Source organism: Eumetopias jubatus, unplaced genomic scaffold, assembly GCF_037043125.1.
Source record: "Eumetopias jubatus isolate StellerSeaLion01/CBP00866 unplaced genomic scaffold, mEumJub1_p1.0 scaffold_8, whole genome shotgun sequence".
Taxonomy (NCBI): domain Eukaryota; kingdom Metazoa; phylum Chordata; class Mammalia; order Carnivora; family Otariidae; genus Eumetopias; species Eumetopias jubatus.
Genome location: NW_028274814.1, coordinates 76,819,735 through 76,829,315, shown reverse-complemented (window position 1 = coordinate 76,829,315; position 9,581 = coordinate 76,819,735).

Below are 9,581 nucleotides of genomic sequence, written 5' to 3'. Positions count from 1 at the left end.
CTCTCCAGGCCTCATGTTTCCTTTTAATGTAAAGGGAAGGGGTTTGCCCCCTTTCTTCTTTTTGGAGTCGGTGAGAGGGCAAACCTGATGGTATCATTACTGTGAAGGTGTTTTCAATTGTTCTTAAGAAGAACAGCAGATAAAAATTCTAGGTTACTATAATGGCTGTTATCATACACAGCTTTGCAAACTGTAGTTCAGCCCTATGTTGGGGCCTCAAGGGACTCTGGTCATGGAAATCAAGCAGTGGGTATTTGGTCTTTTCTAGGATTCTATCCTCTCAGAACAGGGTCTGGGAGAACCCTGATGCTTGATGGAGGGGAGAGTGGGTTAGCACAGTGAGTGAGCTTGGGAGGGAGTGAACTTCTCCAGGCCTGAGTGTTTCTGCAGCCAGTTCAGTGACTGCATCAAGAAGCTTTCTACTTGTAGATGTTTAGTGCAGGTACAAAGGTGTATTTTGATCCCACATGGTCTGTGAAAGACTTCCCCACATAGGAGGAAGATTTTGCATCTGAAGAAAGGAATTTATAGCTTGGTGACATTAACAATTATTTTAAGGCTTATCCAGCAGCCATAGTTTGCTGGAATTACTCTGGAACTAAAGACAGGGGCTCCCTGTTCCAACCTCAATTATGCATTTCTCCTCTCGTGACCTCAGGGAGAACCAGACACTGTCCCACAGAACTAGGCTTGAACTATGGTTTACAGGGTTTGAGTCTCCAATTAAAGTCATTAAGAAAACTTGAAATCTATCTTCTCTTTGTATATGACCCCCCTCAAACTGTCCATCTCCCTCCCTGCCTTTTCCCTGGAGCTGAGAGTGATGTTGCTGGCTTCAGTGTCTCTTCAGGATGGTGTGGAGAATGTGGTAACTCAAAGTCCCTGAGGACTCATCAAGTCTCTCTAGCCAAGAGGGGAAGAGAATTCTTCCTGGTTGATTTGTAATGTGAAATGTAGAAGGATGGTACTTATGACTTCTGGTTCCACATATAAGGAGCTTAGAAGTCACTATTCCATCGTTAACAACAAGTGAAAAACCGAACAGCCTGAAAAATCAACAAGTCTTCTTGGATCTGCAAGAGAGGAGAGGACACAGGCAAACCAGTGCCCTCAAGATTGGAAAGTCAGGCAAATATAGATTGGAATAAGCTTGGAAAGACAAGCGTACTGGAGTAGAGACTCTCATGCAGCAAACCATTGCAGAAACCAGTGCCAGGATAGGAAAATCTGAACTGCAATTGGTGAATTGCCTGAAGGAGAGGCGGTGCAGACTATTCTGAGTTCAAAACTCCAGGGGAGCCAGGCATAGGGGGATGCCACAGGATTGTGAGATTTATCTCCAGGAGCTCCACCAGGTTCCCATAGTGTGTACCAGAGAGAAACCCTCCTGGGTTACTGGCACAGGGAGGAGAAGTGGAACCATTTTGAAATAGCCAGAGAACTCTGTCCTTGCTAACAAAGCCTGCCCTTGGGGGAAACTTGTTAGCTGTTGGCTAACCTGATAGACTATTATCAGAGCCTAACTGACCTGGGGAAGGGAAATACCCAACTCCACCCATGTTAGCCATCCTCTTTCACACAAAGGGGGCGAAAACCTGAGAAACACTTGTGAAGTTCACAGCCCAGAGGCATAGGCTCACTAAAAGACTGAGACACAATCATAAGACCATAGAATGCTTCCCTCCACCCCCTCACCCCAACGTTACCAAAGGCCGATTTACCATGCCTGGCAATCAAGAAAAAATTACAAAGCATATCAAAAGGTAAAATAACATAATTTGAAGAGCTAGAGCAAACTTCAGAAGCAGACATGGCAGGGATGTTGTAATTTTCAGGTAGGAAATTTAAAGTAACTATGATTAATATGCTAAGGGCTATAATGAATAAAGTAGATAGCCTGCAAGAACTGAGAGGCAAGGTAAACAGAGAGATGGAAATCCTAAGAAGGAACCAAAAAGAAATGCTAGAGATGAAAACACTGTAACAGAAATGAAGAATACCTTTGATAGGCTTATTAGTAGACTAGGCACATTTGAGGAGAGAATCTCTGAGTTTGAGGATATCTCAATAGAAAAACCAAAACCAAAAAGCAAAGAGAATAAAGACCAGCAAACAACCAAAACAGAATAGCCAAGCACTGTGGGACGACTACAAAAGGTGTAATATACACATAATGAGAATGCCAGAAGGAGAAGAAAGGGAGAAAGGAACAGAAGAAATATTTTAAACAATAATGACTGAGAATTTCCCAAACTTAATGTCAGATATCAAACCAGAGATCCAGGAAGTTCAGAAAACACCAAGCAGAATGAATATCAAAAAACCCACTATATTTTGACACATCATTTTCAAATTACAGAAAATCAAAGATACAGAATAATTGTGAAAGACGACAGAGGAAAAAAAAATCTTACCTACAGAGGAGCTAAGATAAGAAATACATCTGACTTCTCCTAAGAAACCATGCAAGCAAGAACAGAATGGCATGAAATATTTAAAATGTTGAGAGAGGGCACCTGGGTGGCTCAGTCAGTTGAGTTTCCAACTCTTGATTTCAGCTCAGGTCATGATCTTGGGGTCATGAGATTGAGCCCTGCATCAGCCTTTGCACTCAGCACATAGTCTGCTGGAGATTCTCCTCTCCCTCTCCCTCTGCCCCTCCCCCTGCTCATGAGCACTCTTCCTCCCTTTAAATAAATAAATAAAATCTTTAAAAAAAAAAAGTTGAGAGAAAAAACCCACCAACCTAGAATTCTGTACCCTCCAAAATTACGCTTCAAAAGGCTAAGGAGAAATAAAGACTTTCTCAAATAAACAAAAATCCAGGGAATTTGTTGCCAGTAGACCTGCCTTGCAAGAAATTTTCAAAGAAGTTTTTGGAGAGAAGGAAAATAACATAGATCAGAAACTCAGATATACATAAAGAAAAAAAGAGAGTATCAAAGAAGTAAAAAGTGAAGGTAAAATAAAAACTTTTATTTTCTTATTACTAATTGATCTAACAGACAACAGTTTGTTTAAAATAACAACAGCAATAATGTGTTCAATTATATGTATTACGCATACATATACACGTATATTTATGTATACTTGTATACATATATGTATTATGGACATATACATATATATTTGTCCTCATATATAAGTGAAATGAATAGCAGGTACAAGGAATTAGGATGATTTTGTTATTATAAGGTACTCACATTACCCATGATGTGGTATAGTGTTATTTGAAAATGGACATGGATTGATGTTGTAAACGTATATTGCAAACTCTAGGACAATGACTAAAAAAAGTAAAAAGTATAATGGATTTGCTAAGAAAGGAGAAAAAATGGAATTATATGAAATCCTCAATTAAAAGCATAAAAGCCAGAAAAGGAATGGAAGACAAAAATAGGAACAAAGACCTAAGACAACAAGTAGAAAACCTTAATGATTACAGCAGATATTAATTCAACTATATCTGTAGTTACTTTGAATGTCAATGGTCTAAATGCAACAAATAAAAAAGAGACTGTTATAGTGGATCAAAACCAAGAACCAATTATATATTGTCTATGAGAAACCCACTTTAAATATGAAGACACACACAGATGAAAAGTAAATGGACAGAGAAAAATACACCATGCTAACACCAATCAAAAGAAAGCAGGCCTAGCTATGTTAATTTCATACAGACCAGATTTCAAAGTAAGGAAAGTCATCAGGGAAAGAGAAGGGCATTACATTATGTGAAATGGGTCAACTCTCCAAGAAGATGTAACAATTCTTAAGGTGTATGCATCTAACAGCACAGCATGAAACTGCATGAGGCAAAAACTGATAAAACAGAAAGAAGACATAGATGAGTCCACTACCATAGTTGGAGATGCCGATATCCTTTTCTCAGAAACAGGCAGATCTGGTAAGGCAGGAAATCAGGAAGAATACAGTTAAACTCAGCCACACCATCAGTCAGCTGAATATAATTGCCATCTATAGACTATTTCATCCAATAAGATAGAATATACATTTTTCTCAAAGTCATATGGATCATTCACCAAGAGAGACCACATTTCAGGCCACAAAATACCGCTTAATAAATTCAAAAGAATAGAATACTACAATGTCTGCTCTCAGCTCACAATTTTGGGAATTAAACTAGACATCGATAACAAAAGATAACTGGAAAACCATAAAATACATGGACATTAAACAACATACTTCTAAATAACATGACCAAAGGAAAAAAATCTCAAGACAAATTTTAATATATTTTGAACTAAATGAAAATGAAAATACAACTTACCAAAATTTGTGAGATACAATGCTTAGAGGAAAATTTATAGCATTGAATACATATATTAGAAAAGGAGAGAGATCTAAAATCAATCACCTAAGTTTCTACCTTAGGAAGCTAGAAAAGGCAGAGAAAAATAAAAAGTAGAAGAAAAGAAATAATAAGAATTAGAGCAGAAATCAAAAGAGATTGAAAACAAAATCAATAGAGAAAATCAATGAAACTAAAAGCTAGTTCTTTGAAAAGATCAATAAAGTTGATAAGCCTCTAGCCAGGCTAACTAAGAAAAAAGGAGAGGACACAAATTACTAACATCCAAATGAGAGAAGAACAACACCGTAGACTCTATGGAAGTTAAAAGGATAGTAAAGGAATATTATGAACAACTCTATCTCATAAATTTAATAACCTAGATGAAATGAATGAATTCCTTGAAAGAAGCAAGAGGAAATAGATGGTCTGAATAGGCCTATATCCATTAAATAAATAAATAATATTAATAACCTTCTAAAAGAGAAAGCACCAGGCCCAGATGGGTTCCCTGGTAGATTCTATCAAATAGGTTAGGATGAAATTTAGCCAATTTTCTACCATCTCTTTCAGAGGATATAAAAAGAGGGAATGCTTCCTCACTCATTCTATGAGGTCAGCATTACGCTAATACCAAAACCAGACAAAGGCATTATAAGAAAAGAAAACTATAGGCCAATATATCTCATGAACATAGGCGTAAAAATCCTCAACAAAACATTAGTAAATAGAACCCAAAAAAGTATAAAAAGAATTGTATACCACAGCCAAGTGGGATTTATTCCAGGTATGCAAAGCTGGTTTAACATTCAAAATCAATTAATGTAATCTAGCACATCAACAGACTAAAAATGAAAAATTGCATGATCATATCAATGGATGCAGAAAAAGCATTTGACAAAATCCAACACCCATTCATAATAAAAATTCTCAGTAAAGTAGGAATAGAAGGAAACTTTCTCAACTTGATAAAATCTGCAAAAAACTTACAGCTAACGTTATACTTAATACTGAGAAACTTGAAGGTTTCCCACTAAAATCAGGTACCAGGCAAAAATGTCCCCCTCACTACTCTTTTTCAACATTGAACTGGAAGTCCTTGTTAATGCAATATGGCAAGAAAAGGAAATAAAAGTTACGCATATTGGGAAATACATCTTTATTCACAGATGACATGATCATCTATGTAGAAAATCTGTAAGAATCAACAAAAAAATCTCTTGGAAGTAACAAGCAATTATAGCAAGGTTAAAGGATACAAGGTTAATATATAAAAAGTTAGTTTCTTTCCTATATACCAGCAATCTATAATGGAATTTGAAATGAAAAAACATAATACCATTCATATTAGCACCCCCCAAAATGAAATACTTAAGTATAAACCTAACAAAATATATACAAGATCTTCATGAAGAAAACTAAAAAATTCTCATGACTAAGATGTAAAAATAAGTAAATGGAGAGATATTCCATGTTCACAGATAGGAAGACCCAATATTGTCAGGGTGTCAATTCTTCCCAACTCAATCCCAATCAAAACTCCAGAAAGTTATTTTATAGATGTCAACAAACCATTTCAAAATTTTATACGGAGAGGTAAAAGACCCAGAAGAGCCAATACAATATTGGAGAAGAACAAAGTTGAAGGACTATGGTACCTGACTTCGAGACTTACTATACAGCTACAGTAATCAAGACAGTGTGGTGTTGGGACGCCTGGGTGGCTCAGTCGGTTAAGCATCTGCCTCCAGCTCAGGTCATGATCCTCCTGGGATCGAGTCCCGCGTCAGGCCCTCTGCTCAGCAGGGAGTCTGCTTCTCCCTCTGCCTGCTTCTCCCCATGCTTGGGCAGGCTCTCTCTCTCTCTCTCTCTCTCTCTCTGATAAATAAATAAATAAAATCTTAAAAAAAAAACAGTGTGGTGTTGGTGAAAGAAAAATAGTTCAACGGAACAGAATAGAGAGCCCAGAAATAGATCCACATAAATACAGTCAATGATTTTCACAAAGGAGCCAAGGTAATACAATGGAGCTAAGATATTATTTTTTAACAAGATTCTGGAATAACCAGACATTTACATGTAAAAAAAATCTGTCTAGGCCTTACACCCTTCACAAAAATTAATTCAAAATGGATCATAGACCTAAATGTAAAACACAGAAGCATAAAACTCCCAGGAGATAACAGGAGAAAACCTAGATGACTTTGGGTATGGTGATGCCTTTTTAGATACAACACCAAAGACATGATCCATGAAAGAAAAGTTGATAAGTTATACTTCATTAAAATTAAAAACGTCTGCTCTGTGAAAAACAACATCAAGAGAATTAGTGGATAAGTCACAGACTAGGAGAAAATAGTTGCAAAATACACACCTGATAAAGGACAGTTATCTAAAATATACAAAGAATTCTTAAAACTCAACAATGAGACAATAGCTCAATTTAAAAAATTTAAAAAATGGGACCATAACAAACACCTCACCAGAGAAGATATACAGATAGCAAAAAGGAATATGAAAAGATGCTCCACATCATATTTTATCAGGGAAATGCAAATTAAAACAACGAGATACTACTATATACCTATTAGATGGCCAAAATCTGGAACACTGACAACACCAAATGCTGGTGGAGATGTGAAGCAACAGGAACTCTCACTTATTGCTGGTAGGAATGCAAAATGGAGTTACATTGGAAGACAGTTTGGCATTTTCTCACAAAACAAAACATACTCTTGGGGCGCCTGGGTGGCTCATTCAGTTAAGCGTCTGACTCTTGATTCTGGCTCTGGTCATGATCTCAGGGTGGTGAGATCAAGCCCTGTGTCAGGCTCTGTGCTGGGCATGGAGCCTGCTTAAGTTTCTCCTCCCCTCCTGCTCGCATGCCTTTGCACGTGCTCTCCCTCTCTAAAACAAACAAAACAAAAAACAAAACGAAAATGTACTCTTACCATATGATCCAGCAATTACTCTTCTGATATCTACCCAAAGGATTTGAAAACTTCTGTCTACACAATAACACCCATGTGAATATTTATAGCAGCTGCATTCATAATTGTCAAAATTTGGAAGCAAACAAGATGCTCTTCAGTAGGTGAATGGATAATCAGTGGTACATCCAGACAACAGAATATTATTCAGACCAAAAAGAATGAGTTATCAAGCCATGAAAAAACATGGAGGAACCTTAAATTCATATTACTAAGTGAAAAAAAGTCACTCTGAGAAGGCTACATACTGTATGATTCCAAGTATATGACGTTCTGGAAAAGGTAAACTATGGAAATAATAAAAAAGATCAGTGGCTGCCTGAAATGCAGATAGTGGGGAGGAATGAATAGGCAGAGCACAGAGGAATTTTAGGGCAGTGAAAATATTCTCTATGATAGTACAATGATGGATATATAGTCGTTATAAATTTGTCCAAACCCACTGTACAACACCAAGAGTGAACCCTTAGTTAAACTATGGACTCTGAGTGACTGTGATGTGTTAACGTAAGTTCAACTTTGGTAAAAAAATTGTACTATTCTGGTGACTGGTGTTGATAATGAGGGAGGCTATGTATGTGTGGGGGCAGGAGGTATATGGGAAATCTTGGCACCTTCATCTCAATTTATTGGAAACCTAAAGAGTGACCATATCCCAGGGCTTGGACATTAGCTTTGCCAAGAAGAGAGGGGCAGGAATTAATATTTAAGATCTCAAGCTGTCCCAAGCTATGCTAGGTAGGGTTTTTACAAACATTTTCTCAGTCTATTAGCTATTTTTTACCTTTACCACTTTAATTTTACTGTGACTAAGTCACATTCACAGTAAGTAGCAGCACAGGGTTACAAAATTTAACCCTTTTCCTCGCGCTGTGGTGAGCTTGGATTCCCAGCAGTATTGCCTCATTGATTCATTTGTTATTCTTTCAAAGAACACTTATCAAGGCCTGTGGTAGAAGTGACTGGGTTCCCCTCAATATCCGCTCTCCTCTTGTTTTTCCTTAATCATTGCATTCTTAGGGTTCAGATGAGCAACATGACTTCCAAGAGTAAAAACCTCTCTTGCAGCCAGGAGTGGCCATGTGTCTAAGTCCTGGCCAGTGGCATGCAAAAGGGAGTTCTTAAAGGCCAGGGGGTACATTACATCCATCTTTCATCCTACTCTGTCCCTTCCTGCTGTCTGGATTGAAGATAAGATTGCGGAAGCTTGAGTGGTGGCTAGAGCCACCAGGAAAGCCATGTGCTGAAGAAGATGGAGCAGCAAGGCAGAAGGTGCCTGGGTCTGACCCTGGAAGATCTGCTCTGCCGACTGTGCCTCCACCCCGGCTGCCCGGGGTATTGGGCCAAATGCCAACCCTGGATTGCTCATATTCAGTCTTCTTTTATTTGAGAGAGAAATATTATTCTCTCAAGTTTAAGCCCCTCTCATACTGGGCTTTATCTTACATGCAATCAAACCTCATATAGCTTGTAACAGAAAGCCCCAAGGTTCATATATGTTCTTGCTAAATAAAGCTACTTAGCTCATATTCCCTTTCTTAAGATTCATATTAACTGTCAGAATGTTTCCTTATTTAGCTATTTGAAAGATCTCAATAATTGTCTTGGACATTAACACAAAATTAACACCATAATCATTAATTGCAGCATTTTACTCTTGTGATAAAACATTCATCTATATTTCCACTATGAAAAGAGACATCTTTTCAACAATGACTATTGAGATATTAACAATAAATGCAACTGAGATGACTGGAGTTTATTCACACTAAGAAGAAATTAATAAAAGAGACATAAAAGAAAGGCATAATTTATCAATCTTGGTGAAAACTATTTGAAGACGTGTCAACAGAAGTGGGGAGGTCTGTAATCTAGAAAAGAACTTAAGATGGCCCATGTCTGAGCTCACAAGAGAGAAGGCTGTCACTGAAGTATAGTTTTTTGTTTTTTGTTTTTTTTTTGGTAGAACGATGCAAGCCTCAGAATTAGGTAACAATGACCATCAAGACCATTCGACTAACTCTTTTCACTTTGCTTCTGAACTCACTAAGAAACTATCTATTATGTGACTTAAGAGGGAGATAGAGAAGGGAGGATTCACCCAAGGGTCTATGAGGTTTTACTAGAGCAGCTGGCTGTCCCCTTCTCTCTTATCTCAATTGACTCTGGTAGAATTCACTTAAAAAAAAAATACAGTTGCTTTTGTTAAGAACATCCATAAATCAACATCTGTTTTTAAAATTATTTATTAGATTAATTTTAAAACACAAAATAACTCT